At 37.3% G+C, this 21,540-nt stretch overlaps 1 protein-coding gene and 1 long non-coding RNA gene across 2 annotated transcripts in view; one reads left to right on the top strand and one right to left on the bottom strand.

Annotated features, from left to right (window-relative positions):
- Nucleotides 1–8,195: 8,195 nt before the first annotated feature.
- Nucleotides 8,196–21,540, bottom strand: part of LOC107078423 (uncharacterized) — a 44,245-nt gene continuing 30,900 nt past the window's right edge. Inside the window, exons 2-3 of the long non-coding RNA XR_001479358.2 lie at nucleotides 11,943–12,005; nucleotides 8,196–8,271 (exon numbers count right to left, since the gene is read on the bottom strand). This is a non-coding gene — a long non-coding RNA (uncharacterized lncRNA). The remainder of the gene's footprint in view (nucleotides 8,272–11,942; nucleotides 12,006–21,540) is intronic.
- Nucleotides 17,465–21,540, top strand: part of LOC102696525 (DAB adaptor protein 1) — a 362,145-nt gene continuing 358,069 nt past the window's right edge. The window contains exon 1 of the mRNA XM_069194212.1: nucleotides 17,465–17,737. The gene's annotated coding sequence lies outside the window, so the exon portion shown is untranslated. The remainder of the gene's footprint in view (nucleotides 17,738–21,540) is intronic.

Below are 21,540 nucleotides of genomic sequence, written 5' to 3'. Positions count from 1 at the left end.
ATAAAACATTCCGTTGTATAAGGATTTAAGGATTTGGGTATAAGGAATTGTAAGCACAGGTAAAGATTTTGGGAAGATCAAGACAGAAATGGAAAGGAATATTGCAAACGACTGTAAAATAAATCATAAATAATATTCATCAATTAAGAAATAAACACTGCACCAGTAGAATACTGGAAGTGGGTAGCAGAAAGACACAGTTCTGCATTAAATAGTATTGTATTAGCACAGAAGAGACAGATGTTTTACTTATAAAAGTGAGATTAAAGTTTAAGACATCTCCAGGGCCTGATGGTATTTTACCAGTGTTCTCAAAGAAGAAATGAATTTATACATCACCCTTTGACGTATATCTTCCAGTAGTCACTTAAGACAGGAGTGGTACCCATGGACTGCCGTGATAATATAGTGCCAGTTCAAATGAAAGGTGACAAAACTGAACAAAGTAACTATAGAATAAGAAAACTGACATCTATTGCATGTAAGATTATGGAAACCATTATTAGGACTTTGAAAAGGTACAGTAGGCCTTACTAAACCAATTCAATAGAGTTATTTGAACAACCAACAACAGTAATTGATAGACACAGAACATATGATATGCTCCATTTAGAATGGAAATTAATTGATGTTATGCTAACATTTTTTAATGCACTAGTAAGGACTCAATTACACCATTGTGTAACAATTTTGGTCACCATGTTATAGAAGAAATATTGCTGCTATGGAATAAGGGATGCCCTGTATTGACAGGTGGAAGGAACTTTTTTTTGTAATTTTTAACAGAGAAGACTACAAGGGGACTTGATCAAATACAACAAGCTACCCAGCCATGTTGTTAAAGATGACACCTTGGCAGAATGAGATCTTTGGATCAATAAGCTAATAATTACCAGAAGTGCTCGATTAGTTCTTGTATTCCTAAACAATATTCAGTTCAAATGGATTTAATAAAATACTTTAAAATATAAGATACCAGAGAATATCACAGAAAATATTATAATAATAATACAGATAAAAGAATCATGATACATTTTCAGTATGACAAGTGACTCAGTAAAAATGAAAATGTTTATGTCACGATTATAGTCCCCCCTCCTTAAGGGTGCTCCAGCCCTTTCACTTAAGACTTTATTCTGCGCACCTGATTCCTATTCCCAGCTCACCTTAAAAGCCAGGCGCTGAGGCTCATCCGGGCTCTGCATCTGATTTCTGTATCGTGCGAGTTAAGGTTTTAACCCCCGTTCCCGTTCCCGTTCCCGTTCCCTGTCCGCCGGTTCCGACCCGGCCTCTGGTTTTAATTCCGTGTTTTGATGGATCTGCTGGTTTTGGACTTACCCTTGTGTTTTGGATACTCTCTAAGTATTACTCTTTTGGATTGTTCGTCTCGGCCACACCTCCCCAGTGCACCAGCGCACCTTGGACACGCCCCCCTGTCTTCAGCCCCTATTCCTGCATGCTGTTTTCCCTAGTGTTTCCCCACTTTTTCGGATTGTGTCATCCGCATAGTGTCCGGAAAGAACTGTTCGTTACAGTTTAAAGTTAGCACTGTGTATGACTTTCCTGAACATTATGTATCCCGGACACATAGGCCTGATTGGCTCCTTGACAGACTATTATGGAATATTCCACCAATCGTACTTTGTGCCAGTTATCACTTAAGGATGTCACTGTTGAATTCATCCCATATTTTTCTGGTGGGCTCTGATAGATTTATCCTAACTTATATTACTGTAGTTCTGTTGGTGGAAAAACTGGGTATGGCAATACATTAATATTGTTTTCTTAAGTAGTGTCATTGTAGTCCTAGTTCTTTGTGTCTTGCTGGAAAATCAACAAATCTGGAGTGGGAAAAGCATTAGGTTAATAATTTCATCACTATATCATTGAGCAATAAGATTATTTTCAATCTGTACTAAAGGAGTTTTTTGGTTAAAGGACATTCCTCCTCACATCATCACACTTCCACAGCTCCACCAGTGGGGTTTAACAATGCAATAGTCAGGATAATGCTCACCATGACAACTTCACACATGATCTCTTCCATCAGGCATGACAAGTGTGAAACAGCATATACCCAATCACTCTCTCTGCCACCATCTTAGAAATTGTTTTGTGTTCAACAGAAGATGGTACCTTCATTCTTCAGTAGTCAACATTACCACTGCATAACCTATGAGTAAGAGATGAGAGATCATTTTCAATGGAGATTAGTAAGTTCTACTGATTTATTATTTGCTTCCCTGTTTTCCTTTATTCAAGACATGGATAAATAGATGTGTACTTAAGTCTTGCTTTAAAATCTTCTTTATTTATGACAATAAAAGAACCAGTCTTTGTTTTACAACAGGTATTTTTTTCCACATTTGTGAATATCACACAGGAAAACACAACTCTGCCATAGGTCATTTTATTGGTATTGATTAACTACAGAAATATTAGATTAAGCAAATTCTGAGAAAGGTTAATGTAACTTGTATATAAAGAAAAATTGTTGGCCTCTGATGTCTTGTTCCAGAACTAAGGCACATAATGAAAGATTTTTGCAACCCCTTTCCGTGCTATAAAGATTGACACCAGCTAAGTAATATGATTAGTTTAATGCCTTGAGGCACATAGATTAATTCTGTAATTAGTTTTTCTTTCATGTTTATATTTGTTTTAATTACCTTCCTGGTCACGAGTGGAACAGACATGGTGCTTTTGAGGCTGTGACCCTATTAACATTTACAAATAAAACTTGAATGGTGACATTTCAGGCTGTATTGTGGCTTCACTCTCAACCCGTGCAATATTTTTGGATCCTACCCTTTCTGTAGGCCTTACACATAAAGTATATAGAAACAAACCATTTTAACATTACAGTATATTTCTTTGATAAATTTGGGGCTGTTTACCCTTCAGGTTAATGACTTTGGTTTACAAGACATTACCGCTAACTGTCCAGATAAGGATGCTTCTTTGCAACTACTGTACTGTATGTATACTTAATTTAATCCCTTTCTCCTCTTTTGCATTTTAAAGGTTTTGTAGCTTTACAAATCTGGTTCATCTTTATAACTTGGCTAGTTCTAAGGTTTTAAAATGCTGTTGTCAAAACATATTAGCTGGAAGTGCTTACATTCACATTTAATTTGGTTTAAGTGTTGGTCTGCAAGATTGATGTTCTTTTTTGTGACTGGCCTTGTGTGGCAGAATAGTAAATTCCTCATTTTGAAATACTAGCAATGTTATCCCTGTCTTACTGCAGCTTTTTCTTTAAAAATAATTTAAAAATAAAAATATTCAGGCACCATTAGAAAAACTGACAGATGGATGGGTATCCGTAGTGCTACGGTAGGCGTTGTTCTCACTGAATTTGCCATTAAAGCTAAATTACGGAGGCTCTGTGCTACAATCTGAAAAGAAAAAATAAAGACCATGCATGAATTTTGATTGTAATGATTCTGTTTTCCATCTAAGATGTGCATCTTCAGCGATTCCCTGCTGTCAACACTTTGCTTTTTTATCCGCTTTTGTTAATCATCCAGATCATATCCATTTTGTCGTAACCTGACTCTTTCTGGAGTCCTGAGCACTCAGTTCTATAAGTGTTTTAGAGATGAATAAATGACCCTCTTAGAAAAATACCGCAGTTCTGTCACTCTGTGCCTCTTCCCTGGTAAGACATTTTGTTTCTCAAATGAAATGCTGTAATCTACTGGGCTATGCGGCAGAGGGAGAAGTTTAATCAATGCAAATCAGAGCTGTTCACACAAAAAACACATCTTACTGTAAATTACTATTTTCATTGTTTTTTTCTCCTTCATGTAAAAAAAATTGTAATTAACATTTTCAATCACCCTCAGTTCTCTTCCCCTCAAGCTGAATTGGTCCACTACTGAAAGCAAAGGTCTTGTAATAATTATAGAAGTTTTGTGCTTTTTTATATGATTTGTCTTCATCTAACTGCCTGCTGCTCATTGTAAAAAGAGTCCATTAAAGAGTGCAAATTCCTCATCAAGGTGCTGGAAGAATGCATAAGAGTTTTGTTGTGACTGCAATTGAATTACTTCATCTGCCTGTCTTCCCCTTCAGTTATTGTCCACTAATGAATATTTTTTTAGAAAATGTGTATTCTCATGTCTGGTGTTATTTCTTGCTATGCAGGAAATGTCAATCTGTAAAAACGGATAAATTAAGAATGAGGTTTTGGTAAAACTTTAATGTCTGACTTGATTCCATTACATATGGCTACACCCTTGTTTATCATCTTTCATCAGTGATGAAACCATTGTGAAAGCTGTGCTAAAAAATTGTGAAGAACAAAGACTGTATTTGGTAAATGTACAGTGAGTTTCTTTTGCTTCATGTATGAAAATAAACTTCCATCGGTAAAGGTGCTTATTTGCTTTCTAGGTACATTTTTACTGTACCAGACTCAGTATTGTCAAATCACTGTTCTTTTTATATACTGTATACAATATTTCCTTTTTCAGATCATATTCACAATCACAACTTAATACAGCCTTCCTATTATATTTTTTTCTGTGAGCTGATTTAAAGGATGATCTTTAAAATACTGATTCTGTTGGTCCTTTAAATGTTTTCTGACATGGTATTTCTGCTATTGCTCTTTCTGATGTGTTGTTTAACATGCAGTCTTGGTATTACATTTTGGATTTTATAAGCTCTGTGGCTAACTGCATATTAGTTGCTTGTGAGGCACATAGTTAATAAGGGTTCTGGAGTGCAATCTGAATTATGAAAGTACAGCACATCCACCCATTACATCTTTATAGAAATATACAACTCCCAATGATGTTAATGGAATTATTGGATTTCCTGGTTAGAGAATACCTTTGGAAACCAGTTTAACACGCAACCACATACTGAAGTCGTAATAGCATCTAGAGCAATTTAGTGGCTGATTTAGTGCTAACCAATGTGATGTTATTTAATATCAATCACATGTCCACGTCTTAGAATGCAGAAGTAAGATTGTAATCAGCTAATGGAAAGGTGCTCAGTTAAATAAACAAAACAGTTATTTATACTGGGGTTTCCTCTAGGTTAAGGATTTAATATCCCCAAGTACAAATCTATAAAACTATATATTATAAATCCAGGTCTATGAACTCATGTACAGTATATATTATGGTTAAAATGCTCAGACCTTAAAGCACCGAATTTATTTCCCACCTATACTTGTGCAAGTAGTTCTTAACCATGTTTTCCAAATCCAAGTCATCAGCTTTTATTGTATAAATACATTAAAAGCTATTTTTGGAATTTGAAGGATATTTATTTCATGGGAAAAATCCATTAAAAAAATCAGAAATAGATACAAAAATGAAATATTACAAAGATGGTGTTTTAAAGTTGCTTAAAATTGATTTTGCAAGCTGTGGTGCTCTCCTGGCAGTTTCACGAGACATTGAAATATTGGCTTATTGAGTAAAAGAGTGAAAGTGGAGAAAAGTATGACGTGTAGGCCACAACTGATATAAATGATTGCTTTGTGTTAAACAGTGATAACTTTGTGGCCAAAGATACTCACAACCCTCTCTTTTTAAAGCCAATAACTTGGGAATAGATGAGAGCTTAAAAAACGGCTGTCAGAAAAGAGCATGAACATCATGTGTCTCAGCCCTTTCTCTTGGTGCCCGTGAAGTGGGAACAATTATATTTACTAGTGGCTGCACATCACTTTTGTCTCTGAGAAGAATCACTGTATGTGATCAGTCTGTAGTATCCTGGTAGGTTAGACATTTAAAATAGTTTTATCATGATAGCATTTGAAATCAGCAAAGTATTCTCCTAATGTCCTAAGTACCTACAGTGTTGTGTATCTTAATAAAGAGCCGTTCTTATATTCTTTTGACTGTTTTATTAACTACACAAATCACACCCTTTCGTTTTCGGGGACTCACTATTAGATCTCAAACAACTCATTCTTATACAACTTTAAATAGTTGTTTGCTGTAATAATATAAATGTCTATACTGTTTAGGAATAAATGCCTAACAGAAACAAACCAATACCTATGTCGCCCTCAGTTGTCTTGTCGCCCTATATCTGCTCCCGGGGAACAGGCCCTGGTATTTAAATCAATTAATTATTTTATTTCTTAACGTTTTGTGTTCATGGCTCCTTCATCTCCTAGTGACTGAGTGAGCCAAATTAGGGGTTCGTAACAATATGGAATGCTTAGAAGCATATTTTGAAACTATACAGATTAAATCAAACCAAAATATTATAATATCAAGAAGGACTGAAACATAAGTTAAGAGATGTACTGTAAAATGAGAGAAGGTAGATCGATTGCAACAGAAGGTCAAGATCAAATTTATCCCAGGAAATAGCAATTAAAAAGATAAAATCCAATATCCAAATTGGATTAACAAATGAACTCGTAAAGATGAAAGGGAAAAGAAAGTACTTTATAAAGATTAAAAAACAACAGGCTCTAGTTAGAGCAAAGACAATTTGTGAACAATTGTGGTCATAATTTTACAAAAAAGATATTGCTGCTCTAGAATCAGTCCAGAGAAGAAAAAAACAGATGAATTCCAAGTTTAACGAATGTCCTATTTACATTGTCAGGTTGAAATAATTTTTTTTAAATCTATTTTTAAAACTTTTTTAATCTACAAAAGACTACAGGTGTCACGTCTGACATCCCATCCTAGAGGGCGCTCCACTACTCCCAATATTGTTCCTGTGATTAAGCTCCCCAGGTGTACCTTCTTAGGTGTATTATTTAAAGACTGGCTCCTCCCGGCTCATCATTAGGGTAAGGATCTTGCAAGGCCCGCCTAGCATCAGGAAACCTTACATTCGTCTCCTGAGGGTATAGGCCTCATCCCCGATACCTCCCGCTTCCTGGGGTCTGGAGGATCTCGCCCCGTCACTCTAGGACCTCCAAGTTTTGTTTCTCCGTGTGTTCCCCCCTCCCGGGGATTTTAACCTTGTCGTGTCCCAGGATGGATTACTCGCGGCTAGACTCCCGCACTGTGCCCTGACCTGCCTTTGGACCCATTTGGATTTGGATGCAGTTCTTTGTCTCACCCATTCATTGTGTCACGGACTGTCACTATTATTTTGTGCACTATTAAACCCCTGTGTGTTTCCTTTTACCACGCCTCCTGTTTTCTCGAGCTCTTACCACATCGCATAGGGTCTACTACAAGACCTGACACGGATCTCAGTCCGTGGCCGTAACAACAGGGGGATCTGATACAAGTGCTCAAAGTTCTCAAAGGCAGTGACAATGTCAGTGCAATGGAGTTCTTAAGAAAGAATGTGAAATCTGAACCAGAGGACACATGTGGAAATGTAGGAGTGCATTTAAAACTAAGAACAGGAGGCAGTTTTATATCCAAAAGGTCGTGGGAGTATGGAGCAAGCTACCTTGCCTAATGGTTGAAGCTGGTACCTTAACTTTCCTCAAGAAACACCTGAATAAGATCCTTGGACCAATAAACTGTGCCACATTCACACCCTGTGCCATCAGGTAATTCATTAGGAGGATTCCAAAACCAAAAGAGAGATATCATTGTGAAAGAATTTTAACAGACAATTTATTATGCTTGGTAAATTAGATAACATTCTTGAAAAATGTATAAGCAGTGAATGTTGCTGTGCATTATCCTTTGGTTTTAAGAAATGCAGAGTTTGTGAAATGAAAAATTTAGAAGAGCGCCTAATGAAGACTTTCTCAGAAGACAAGGAGGGCTCAGTACTGAAGCCAGAATTGAAACAGTTCATACTGTTTTTAAAACAGCTAACCAATATATTAATATGTATATTAGTGACAACATATTAGTGTACCACAGTTCACAATGGTTAGATCAAGACAGTACACACACTGACATCACAAATTAGATAATGCACACACATACTACAAGCTAGACTATAGTGAGGCACATGCTCATCATTGTCTCATCATAAAGAATGCCTCCAAAAAGAAGATGCGATGTGTGTTGGTAATGGAGCACACTGTGCCTGAAAACAATGTATTTAAGACAATAACAATGATATGCTGATTAAGAACAGGAATTGCTTGGGGACTGAGGTAGCTGTAACCACAGAACAAACATCATTTTAAATTATTTGTTTAAGGGGGGGAACTGTGAACGGTGAAAGTAATATCAATTGAAACAACATTTTAGGAATGTTTAATTAAAGATGATTTTCTTCTTGGTCTTTTGGTTAAACTGTCACTTGTTACACACACTGTCCTTGAGGAGTCTGCCCAGACTGCTGAATTAGCACTTTCTCCTGTGGAATCTGTGATGACAAAAGAGGGAAAGAGATTAAATGTAATAACAGCTGATCACAGCTGTTCAGCACTATACATCAGTCATCGTAAGACATTTCCTGTGTCGGCAACCACAGTTGCTGAGCCGAATGGGTGCAGTTGCCTCTCCTATCACCATACCCAATAGGAGTGAAGAAAAGTAGGATATTGTTTATATATACTGTATATATTTTAATTATTTAACCAAGAGAAAACCACTAAGATACTGTACACTGTACTCCTTGAAAATGAAGAATCTGTGGAAATTTTGCATTTCAGCAGAAATTAATATTTTCAAAAACATATACTGTATGCACATAAAATTAACATAGCATCAGACTACACATATATAAAAAGTAATATTTCTCATAAAAATGGCAAATGCCACACCACTGTTTAGCTGTTCCTCCTCTACTGTCGAGTTGTGAAGCATGCTAATTAATCTATGAATTAAAGCCTTCCCCAGAGTTTAACCTGGCACTGTGCCTTTCCTCTGGAGTGGATGTGTCAGTATGTTATTAATGTATCAAAGAAAATTTAAAATATTGGGCACCCTAATATTTTATTTCTTTTTGTCTGCCAGCACATGAAGTTTCAGCATAGCCTATCTAGCTCTCATAATAGAGCAAAACCTAACAAAAATGTCAAAGCACCTGGAAAAATAAACAATGTTTTGAATTTATGGCTCAATTGATTTAAAAGAATTAAGTAACTATAAACTTAATTGTTGTTCAACCTTAGAATCTCTCATTAACAATACTAATTATTATCCACAAAGCAATGTTACGAGTGAAAGGAAAACAGGAATAAAGCTGCAGAGGTTTAATCTGGGACTTCAATTCAAAACAAACTCATTTCAGAAAAGAGCTACCTAGGGAAAACCATGGTGCCATAGAGCATGATATTAATCAGCTCCATTATTAAAGCAAAGACAAATTCAACATTTAATTACAGACCTGCTATGGTAATTCCAGACTTTATATACCATTAGGTAAAATATAAACTCAGAATCAGCAGAGCAAAAACAGTAGGATTATTAAATGTTGTCCAATTAAGGTACATTGTTTGCCATAATAGGCATGAAAGTGCTTTTTGTCACCTATGGAAATATTTACTGAAAGTGGCATTTCTGATTTATTACAAACATTTCATTTCTACTCTAATGATGAAGGTCCCTTCAAATTTATCAAAGCAGAGCTCAGGAAAACAGTTTTTATGTGTAGTGTTAGATAGTGCTCATGCTTGAACCAAGAGGGCGGTTAAACCAGAGGCCAGATCTCAATCTTTGTTGCTATAAGTAACCCACCATCCAACCCTGGTGTTGGGACCCTTGCAGGTTTATCCCCACTAATGCTTGTACACAGTTATATGACTGAGGAGCCTGAAACTAAGGTTAAGTACCTGTATCTTGCTTAAGGATGTACCAGCAGTGGGGACTCAAGCTCACAATCATGCAGAGGGGAATACTTATCTATAACCTTTACACTGATACAGTTTTGTTTTGTGTAATGTTAGTGAAATACAAGAGGAAACAACAGATGTCAGGCTAAGTTAAAATGAAACATAAAATCACAAAAAAGTGAACCACATTTTATGCCAGCAGTTTAGTTAATCTGACTTCTCCAGAGAATGGAAATGGACTATGCATGAATACTAAAGGGGTATGAAAAAAGAAAGGTGTAATAAATACAAATAAATGAGAATTGTTGACATTCACAATAACTGCTACTAATTTCCAGGACAGGGCTGTCCAGCTTCATAATTATTCATGAAAGAGTGTGCAATGAAAATTAAAAATTCCCTCTCAACAAAATAATACAAATTAAATCCATTATAAGCTTCACACATTTTAAATGATAACCTTAGGAAAGAGACACTGCACAGAAAATGTTCTTAATAAGAGTTTCTTTCTTGCTTGGTGATCTCAAGAAAGTTCCTCCACGTTGTATCAAAAATTGAAGTGCAAATTTAGTAATTCTGTATTAAGGGAATATTTGTTGCTTTACACACTGCTTTCAACACAATTATTTTGCCATCTATTCACTAAAAGTGAAATAGAGATGAAAGAGATTTCTGTGAGATTTTGCCACAGAGAAATATAATACTTCTCCTGTGAACTGAGAATTAAAACCCTCAAGCTTGCATTTCATAGTGAGCAAAATTGCAAACATCACATTTCCCCTGAGATGAATCCTTTAACCTCTGTTTTGCACAAGTCTGAATGACTGCCAGCACAAATACATTTGTTTCTCTTAATTTGATATTTCCAAATTGCAGTGGGATTCTCTCTGTCCGTTTCTCAGGACTTGTTCTCGACAAAGAATGACTCAGGTTTTGACCACTTGCTTTCCATCAATAAGTGCACATGGTCTCCCTTCTCTTTCAGATGAGTATATTGAGAAATGCACCATCACTGCAGGGAACCTCCCACTTAGTCAGCTTGAATGGGCACTCCACTATCACAATAATGGAGCAAAAGTAAAGATCAGATCACATCCCATTTGATATCTGAAAAGCTAATTCTAGTGTTCAAAGTATATCGTCTAAACAATCTTGTTCTGGTCTTAGCTTTTGTGTCTAAAACCTTTAGTTGATCTGCAGAAATAAATCCACTGCATAAAAAGATGTCAGGCACTTATACTGCACATGTGCAGTGCAGTGTTGGGATATGAATGTTAAATTGTCTCCAAATAGATAAATCAATATAATCAATTATTCTACATATGAGCTATATTTATTTAAAGAATGTTTTTATTTCAATTTTTCTACAGTTTCTCGCTGATTTTATATGCAGTGCTCTTTTGTCACTCATCAAGGATTTACAATGAATTATGCCCCATTTGTCATTTAGCAGAGACATGCCACCATATATCAATATACGGTTCTATTATTTACTATTTGTATTTATTTGTTTGTAAATATGAATGAGAAATTTAAATGCCTCTTTATAATCTTTGTATAACATCCTGGTGTGACTCCATGCATAATTCATTCCGGGGGCAGTGACTGTAATAGAACAAAAATGGGGGTTTCACCTTCAGGCTTCGGCTGACCCTGCTGTTTTGATTTGTAGGTAGTTTCTATCTTTGGGTCCATTACAGACAGCTTAATTTATGTGTGTGTTTCAGATGTGAATCTCCAGTCTGGCCTGAATGTGGTGTAATTTGTATTGATTTCAAAAGGGGGATAGTGAAGGAAAAGAAATTAAAGATTGTGACTCGCTTCTGTTGAGAACCCATCCATCTTTATTGGAGTTATTCATATAACCTCTTAACCCATTGACTTCCAGTATGGGCTGCAGCTTCTGTTTAAAAAGTGCAGTGACGTTGTAGTTGCACCTTTTTGCTAGTGTAGATTTACTTCAAAGACATTTCTTTGGCTGTGTTGCTGTTGTGATCTAATACACACACAGACAATTATTTTTGAACAAGTTGATTAGGGCATTGACATACTGCAAATATTTATTTTTCCATCCTTTCATATTTTAAATTACATAACCACTCTTAGAAAAAGAAAATATTATCATGTGCATTTGACTCCTATTTATGTACAATGTCCATTTTTGAGGCATGACTGCTAACACAAGAACAAATAATTTGCATCATAAAGCATAAGAAATGGTTGATAACCTTTCTTTATTTATAGGGTTAAAGGTACTTACCCTTTCTTGCCCCATGTAATTTTCTTCTCACTTCCTAGCTGTCTGTGTTTGACACAAAGAAGTCTGAAGTGAGGAACAATAAAGCAAATACAGATGTTGATTATTAACTGTTTTTTTCCAAGTTCTAGTGATGGAGCACTTTGCTTTATAAATAATCAATGAACACCCACTCTTCACATCTACATTAAAATGGGGGAAATGAAATTAGTGTCTCTCAGTGGGAGAGGTCTGCCCTTGGCTTTGCTCTGTGTCCTTTCAGTAGGAATCTACCACCCCCTAATGATTTTGGTTTCCTTGCCTGTGGCAGGGCAAAGACTGCAGTTCTCTGGTCAGGTCTAGCAATGCTTAAAACCACCCATCTGGGAGATAAAAGGATTTTAAGATGATATTGGTGTGCTTAATTGTCGTGATCGGTTTATTAGCTCATTCCCATTCTTCTTGAATTGACCCCTCTCTGTTGCACATCACAGGAACTCCTTTCAATTATAATGCTTGCGCTTCATTGCTGGTTTGAAATCTGAAGTAATTAATGGGTTTTCATGAAATGATCAGATCTAAAGTGCAATTTACAAACGTCTTTGCCTTTCAGAGGTTCAATAGCTTCTAGGTCTCTTCTGTCAGAAGGTCTTAACTATCAGTTAGCACTTGGATTGTTTGAAATTACCCATTTTTCCTTTTCCTTCTAATTAAAAACCTATATATGAAGACTGTCCTCTGAAGGTCTCTCTAGTATGGAAGATAAATTAATTTTAAAATAAAGGAGTATATCAGGGTTTGACTTACAGAATCACTTGTAAATAACTTACAGTTCATTATAAAAATATACAGACCTCTCCTATAGTGTCCATTCTTGTGATATTACTTATACATACTGATTTTTAAATAAGTGATTGAAACATGAATGCATAAACTGAAAGTGTAAGAGTTTAGAAAAAAACATTAACAACAAATATGCTAGTTTTGTAAGAATTTCAATCCCTAATCTCAATATTTGGTAGAAGCATCTTTAGCAGCAACAACAGCCATGAGTCTTGTAGGTAAGTATCTTCCAATTTTGAAAACTGTCTTGGTCCAATTTTTGCCCATTTGTCTTGACAGATTTATTCAGGTTTTCTTAAGCTGCTATTAAGTTGTTTAGAGATTGCTTATGGACAGCAGTTTTTAAGTCTGCACAGATTTTCAGTAGGATTCAAGTCAAGACTTTAATTGAGGCACTCAAGAACATTCATTTTCTTTTTCTTAAGACACTCTAGTATAGCCGTGCTGTAGATCATTGTCTTGCTGAAAGGTGAATTTCCATCAGAGTTTTAAGTATTTAGCCAACTGAAACATGTTTTCCTTTAGTATTTGCCTGTACTTTACTCCAACCATTTTTTCTTCAATCCTAACAAGCTTTCAAGTCCCTACAGAAGTTAATCATGTCATTAACATGATAATACCACCATCATATTTGACTGTAGGAATGGTGTTTACTAGGAGATGTGTTGTGTTGTTGATACTTGATATTTATTTATTTCACAAAAAGTTCCAATCTGGTCTCATCTGACCACAGCACCTTTTACTACTGTTCTTTTTGCAGGATCTTGCAGGTTCTTTGTTGCAAAACTATAGAATTTAGCTGTCAGGTTTGCTCTCACTGGAACGAGAGCTAGATGAGTGATTTAGAGTTTGCCATGGGAGTCGGCCACACTTCCACTCACCTGTCACTCAGTGCCGGTTACCAAGGAAACACATTCCAACAAGAACCTCTATCACCATGGGGCAAATTGCATCCAGACCCACATCAAGTGGTGCAGAATATTTAAGGTCTGCTTGGACAGTACTCACGGCTCTGGTATAGAGTTTAGCTCTGACCTCAGCTTTGTTTCCTCGCTCTGTTCCTGAGTTACTTTGTGTTTATTATTTTCCTGGATTCTTGACTCTAGCTTCAACCTGATCAATTCTGTGGATTTGTCCCTTTGTGCTTCTGTGATTTCCAGTGCTATGAACTATGCCTGCTTGTCTCAATTATGATTGTGGAATTCCATTTATGCTTTCACTGTCTCTCTAGCTTTGTACCATTTACAATCTGACCACAGTGTAATTGTCCGCACCATATTTGCCTGCACTTCTCCTTATGCACTTTTCTCTCTTTCGCCCAGTGCATGGGTTCATCTTACGTCTCTCACAGCTGCTGGTTAATTCCACCTTAAGCAGTGGACATGACAAGTATATCAGAGCCCTGAGTAATGTCTGACCTTGGATATTCTGCATCACCTGATGCAGATGTGGATTTAAATTGCCCACAGGTGATACAAGTTGCCTGTCAGAATCTGTTTCTGTTGTTACCAGTACTGAGTGACAGGTGAGTGGAAGTTTGGCCGACCACCGTCTCAAACTCTAGATCACTCCACAGTGTTCCAGTGAAAGCAAGCATATTTTCTCCCATTTCAGCTATTGATTTCTGTAGTTCTTTCAAAGCTGTCATTGGTAGTGTTGTGCTATCACAGTGGTTTGCCTAACCTAATTCCACTGTGCTCAGCTACTTAGTTTAGAGGGAAAGCCTGATCAATTCAGTATCTAAGTGGTAAAAGGTACTGTCAGTTTCTCAGTGGCTGAGTAGACTTTTCTCAGAGGGATATTCAGAGACTTCTATATTTCTGTACCCTTTACTGTGTTTTACAAAAACTTTATCCCTGACTTGCTTTAAAAACTCTTTAGTCTCCATGGTTGAGTCTTTGCTTTAAATTCACTACCTAACCAAGAATCTTCACAGAGCCTGATGTTTTTATTCTGAAATTATGAGTTATGTGCAAACATTATCATACACGTCAGATGTCACTCAACTAAATATGCTCTTTAATTTGGTTACAAATTAATTTAGGTTTGACACAACAATGATTTGTATTCTAATGCAGTTATGGCTTTTTCTATTTCTCTTTCGTATTAATTAGATATTTTATTTCTCTCTGTCATGACGACGTCCTTCGGCTAGAGATTGCCCTGGAAAACCATCATATTCTAACAAGGGCTCATGGTTTTCCAGGGGTTTGTTGCTCTGACCAGATCATGTTTTTGTGATCCGTGTTAATTAGCTCATTATTCAATTCCCACTTTTTTATATAAAGCCAAGGGGCTGCTCTTCATTTTTCCACATGCACGTTCTCTTGCACTTCTGTCTCACCCCACATTTGTGTCTTGACTGCACTTACAGTATGTTGGTGCCTCATGAACGTCCTGAAGTCTGTTTTTCTTTTTTTTAGGGCTCTTGACACAATGAGGTGACCCCTCAAACAATAATTATTTCCTGCCTCGTATATGACTACACCACCTAGCAATACAAACAGGAGGCTAGGACCGCTCTACTAAACCAGAGGTTCTATTCATATCCCAGAATCACCAATGCACACACAAACCAGCAACAAACATTAGTATCATATAAGTTCCCTTTTTATTTTCTAAGCACAACAACATTTACTATTACTCCAAGACCCAAAGAAAACAGCATTCTCAGCAACAAAAAGGTACTTCCAAGCATCATAATGATTTCCTGAGTGTCTGCTGTCCTTTCAGATGATGAGGAGAGGGTGTTAGAAGGTCTAAATGGTACAGAGAAGTACAGCAACACATAGAAGAGGGATGCCACACAGTCCAATTTCCCCAGTATACATCTGGGCTATATCGGGAGTCCTCCTGTAGGCTGTAGTTCCCCTTTGTTCATTAACTACTCACCAGACAGGTTTCTTTGCTCCTTTCTCTCAAGTATTAAAATGTCTCTACACAGTACCTCCATTCCTCTGCTTAGAGCTGCCTCTGTTCAAGCTCAGAACTTTGTATCCCTTCTGTTTGCCATCTCCCTCCCCCACCCCCGGCCTCAAGTCGGCCCTTCTATCTGTCCAGCTCCTTTCCAAGGAAGCTCACAATTACCCTGCATCACCTGAGGCGGTAGTCTCTATTCTAGCCAGTACCTTTTAACTTCACTTTTTCTTTTCACTGCTCATCACCTCAACCCTCAAATTTTCCGATCTGCACCCCTGGCCTTTGAGGGCTGCCTTCTAAGCCAGTTCAGTTCCTTTTCAGGGATCCAGTATTGGGGTCCCTTCCATACCCAAGACTCCCTCCAAAGGGCTTTAATCAGTAGCCTTTCTTTTCAGCAGGGATGTGGTTAGCCTGGCTTCTCCTAGGATCGATGATTTCTTCCATTACTAACTGACCTGGGCTGATTAGCCCCATTGGCCAGTAATTAATTCTCATTATCATCTTTTACTTTTCAGTCTCCGGTCTCCTGTACTTGGGTTCTGACAAATCACCACCCATGCAGCTGTATCCAGCTACTGCATTACATGCTCTTTTAATTTTTGGTTTGAAATTGTGGAGTGTGTTAAGTATACAACAAATATTAAGAACTTCTAAAAGTAACTTGACTGCAAGTTTAAAGGTAATAAATTTTAGACTGAACAAGGGCCTGAATATTTTGTTGACACACTGTAGTTTGAAGTAATGATGGTTTTGATTTTGAAGTTCTTCACTGGAAAGTAAAAATTTGTCACACCAGGTCTATGAAACTGGTTGGACACCTTCAAATGTCATATCTAAACTTTTCTGTTGGCAATGTCAAGTGTTTATTTAGAGACACTCTTGTAAACAATCAGTAATGTGAAGCAAAGGACTTTCCATGGAGTGATCTTTCTACTGTCTTTTTACAAAGCACATGTGAACACTGTTACTGTAACAAAGTTCGTGCCAGAGGTGATGAGCAAGGAATTAAAGGATCTGACATGTTATATGTAAGATACCATACCCCCCAATATCCGCAGAACTAATGTAAAAAAAAATCACACCTCTGATTATATGCCAACTAATGTATTAACATGGTTATTTCTTATGTAACACAATAAACCTCTATGAGCATTTGCTCTCTGAATGTTCTAGCAGTCATCCTGCATACCTATTTGAACCATTGCATTGCAAAAAATATTATTGGCAGGTATTCGAAGACCTAACTTGTGGCAAGATGTTTGAATCATAATTGCTTATGCTGATTATGTAAATAGATTCCCAGTGATATAAACCAAATGGTCACTCCTGCTTGAGTTATTAATGCTGCATTATGCAAACTGAATTTAATGTAACAATTGCACGGTGCTGTCTACCATATTTACTTGATGGTCCAGAATGATTTTCTTCTCTAAATACACATTTGAGGGTGAATTAATGAGTAGGGAAAGAAAGAAAACGATATGATATACATGCATTATGCTCTAAATACATTACAGGAATGTGTGGTATTCTATGGATTATATATTATATATTTATTCCTTTTTAACAATGCAGTTCTGATGGGGCTGTTTAGTTGAGTGCTTAGCAGGAGACTGATAAGGACGTACTGCCTCTGGAAATCAATTCATCCATGCCTTACTCCTCCTTAAGCCTGTGAAAATCCTCATTGCCAAGGATACCGGGGAAGGAGGGGTGGAGGGTATGGGAGAGAGGGGAGGGGTGGAGGGATCTGCTATTAGGAGGAATGTGGTAGTGATGTATAAGGTATGAACGATGTGGCCTGCAGATTGCTGCTGCCGCTATTGCTGTGACTGTAGGTGTTTGCTGAAGCTGGATTGGAGCTGCTGAGGATTTTTCCTACTCGGATACCACTTTGCAAGGCAGGCTTCCCAAAAAGAAGGGGGTCTACCTTCTCCAAACAGAAAGGCTTAGCCTCTGGAGTGGGACAAGTCAAAGGGAATAGGACTCTTCAGGTGGGAGTCACGCCAGAGGGAGTGAGGGGGTCTGTATGGGGGACAGCTGCACACCAGCTCAAGGTAAGAGAATTTGTCTATCACATTGCTTTTCATTGCATTGCAGGAGTGCAGGGAGGGAAACCCTGGGCGTTCCAGTCAGTAAAATGTCATTGAGAAGGCTATTGCAGGAGTACCTTGGAACACAGCTGCATTAGGCATCTGTCTCTGTGAGTGGTGATTTGTCCCACTTCAGCCTTATTAATTCCAAGTTTTTTGTGTTTGTGTTTTTTTAGAGGTTTATGTTATGGAATGGAAAATGCAATGGGTCTGCTTGGATACAGACAGTAGACAGTTTGTCATCAATTCCAGCTCTACTGCTGCTGTACTCCTCCTCTGTATGTGTAGTACTTCGGGATATGATCACATACAGGGGCATCAAAACCTTAGACTAGCTTCACTAAACTATAAAATGTACTTTAATTCATTTTCCTCATGTCTCTCATATCTTTATTAAATTGATTTTCTAATTCCATAAAGAGGATTAAGATAAATATTGAAGTACTACATTGATTATTCAAGACAAGCTCTCCATCAATAAAATTGCAGTCCATCTTGGTGTTTAAATATCAACCTTTACTGTATGTCAGTCTTTGTCTTATCAATCTCTCTACAGGTGTATGCATTTGCTTAATACACCCCTGTTACAAGTATCACAGATCTTGGATGTCTTTTTTCAGTTAGTGGCTAATAATAAGATCTAAATGGAGTTTAAAGGGGTGAAACGCCCTAAGTATGTATGTATTTGTACAAGGATAAATGCAAAAGATTACAGTTCTTTTCCATTGAGGCAAACAGCTCAAAAGGAATTCTGTGTGAGATGGAATCAAAATGCAAATAGTTATTCCTGTAAAAGTTTAACTCTTATTTCTGAAAGAGCACATTTAAAAGGGGCTTGTCATTATATTGTACCTGCTGTGAAGCTTTAGTTCAATCCTGAAGTGTGACAGCACTGTCTGTGCCCCATTTTTGCATGTGTGTCTGTGTCAGTCAGCAAAGGGCTGTAAGGAAAGTAATATAACTGGAGTACGTGCTCTAGACCAGTTCTTTGGCTAAACTGCCAGTCATAGTATGTCCTTTAAACTTGCTGTGTGTTAAAATTATCCTCTTTTTCTACCTCACTGATTGTACAAGGAATTAGACGACATTCTACATAAGCATATGTACTGTATTACTGATTGAAAAACAATGGAGAAGAGGAAGTCAAAGAGGAAGTCAAACAGACTACAGCTTTTAAGGGTTTGTCAGATTTTGTTTTATATATGTGCCTTACTACTGCAGACATCCTCTTTAGGTTTTACAACTTGGGTCACTTGTATTTTTCAGAGAGACAGTACACTGCTGATTTTTGGAATTATTTGAAGTGGAACTGCAGTGTGCTGTGTTTTGCAAGTGCCTTTGGTGCTGCTATTATGCATCAGCTGTCTGAAATATTGCTCAACTGCCTGCAATTCAAAAGACACATAAGGGACGCATTGTACTACATCACAATGGAAATTGCAAGAAATATTCACAGCCCAAAATAAATATGATACATGTACTGTACTTCTCTCCCTTGTTTAATGATTTGGAATATTTCACTTCTAAAACTGAATGCATGTACAGTATATGTAGTGGCCTGACTGTTTTTATACAACAACAAAAATTCTTAAGCTAAGATATACCTGTATAATCGGTGTGAAATATGGTTAGGTCACTCAGTTTTACTGACATTATTACTATTAAAATATGATAAAATCCTGCATATAACGCCTTCTTTTTTATTGATTTATTTCTATTTTCACTACTGCACTTCATTCCTTTGTATGGCAGCCTTCAAGCTGGTTTACGTTTTGCAAGGCAACATACAGTAGTTCAGAAGCATTATTTATATATTTATTTTTCTATTAATGTGCTAATTTAGATGTGTATTCTGAATACAGATCAGCAGCTGATGTTTAGTGACTGAACCACATTTACGACAGAGGCTGATACTAATATACTAAAAAGTGAATTACCTGATTCATGCTGAAAAATACAATGTTTAGCTGTTGATGTAATGCATGTCCATTACATTGGAACAGATTGAGATGTTCTGCAAAAATATACTGTTGTATTAGTTAAGGATTAAAATTAAAATTAATTCATCATATATATATATATTTCCAGTAGAGAAAACTCTACAGGAAATCCCTTAGTAATTCAACGGTTCTTTAGTACGTTGAATCTTTATCAGATAGATGCTCACAGAAAGCATTTCTTTATGTTGGTATTACATGTAATCACTGTGAATGGTATATTAGAGAGCACTCAATCCAGTTCTTGTGTTTTGGTATAGGTTATGTATTTTTGTATATTAAAGAAAATCATTAACTTTTCATCAATTTTTCATTTTTGTTTAATTAAATTGAGGTATTGTCTTAAGAAATGAAAACAAAGCTTTTTAAAATTAGTCTATTTGCACTTTATCTCATACAATATCTGGATTACTCTCATTTATACACATGTATTTGAACAGTAGACAACAAAAAATATAGTTAAACACACTGTTCACTTCCTAACACCTGTTATTCATGGAAAATGATTAAATGTCTTTGTCAACTGAAGATTGTTGTTTAATGTCCACTGAAATTATATGGCTGTCACGCCTTCAACGTCCAGAGGACACCTACTCTGTCCTGTTCCTAGTTTCCCTGTGCTTTTCTTGTCCTTCCAGTGTGTCCTTGTGTGGGGCTATATATTTCCGAGTCACCCTTTGCTCTTCGCTTAGCATTGAGGGTTCAGATGTCTTGAGACCCGCCTAGCACCAGTGCATCTCCTCTGCAGCCTGGGGGCATAGGTTTCTACTGGACATTATCTGAGCCCCTAAGCACGGACTAACCTCTTTGTTGCCCCTTTTGCCGCTATGCATAGGGTCTTTATTGCTCTCCTGGCCATTCCATGGCATGCCTTTCCGACATTCGTGACAGAATGCTGAGCCATACTTTGAAACCGCATCTATTTTTGTTTTCCCGCATCGCTTTGGGATTTTTTTTTTCAGTTCTTCTATTCTAGTCGCGGAATGCTACTCCCGACATACATGCGTGTGAGAGGTATGCCTTCCAGACATTCGGGTACGAATACCTGGCTTTCCTCGGGTTGTCACTCCCGGCATCCGTAATTGAATGTTGAGCTGGCTGTTCTATTCTTGTTGCTGGATGCCACTCCCCACATCCGTGCCTGTGAGTGGGTCATTCAGCAGTATGCCTTCCGACATCCATGTTCAAATACCTGGCTTTCCACAGGAAGTCACTCAAGGCATCCATTCCTTTCAGCTAAATGAGGTTTTTTCTCCCCCCAGTGCTGTGCAGCTCATTTATTTTTGGGGGCATCAGGAGCCGCCCTTGAGGGGGGGGGGGGTGTTCTGTCTAGGGGGCGCTCTTACTCTGTCCTGTACCTAGTTTTCCATGTGCTTTTCCTGTCCTTCCAGTGTGTCTTTGTGTGGAGCTATATATTTCCAGATCACAATTTGCTCCTAGCTCAGCATTGAGGGTTCAAATGTCTTGATACCCGCCTAGCACCAGGTCGTCTCCTCCGCTACGCATAGGGTCTTTATTGCTCTCCTGGCCATTCCACGGCATGCCTTTCCAACATCCGCGACAATAGCTTTATCTGATATTGCCATTTTGGCATTTTTAATGATGTCATCACTCTGTTGAGAAATATTAGTAGGTCACTTCTGCTCTGTTTTGTGTCATGGATATTTTGCAATAGCACAAACTGACAATGCACTTCAGAGCATAAGTGATGCCTATTGTGTTTGTATATGTACAGTATTATAAAAATATATGTAACACAAAACCTTGAAC

The sequence above is a fragment of the Lepisosteus oculatus genome, chromosome 9 (assembly GCF_040954835.1).
Source record: "Lepisosteus oculatus isolate fLepOcu1 chromosome 9, fLepOcu1.hap2, whole genome shotgun sequence".
Taxonomy (NCBI): Eukaryota; Metazoa; Chordata; class Actinopteri; order Semionotiformes; family Lepisosteidae; genus Lepisosteus; species Lepisosteus oculatus.
Note: the sequence above shows the minus strand (reverse complement) of the source record. Positions and strands in the feature narration are given on the sequence as shown.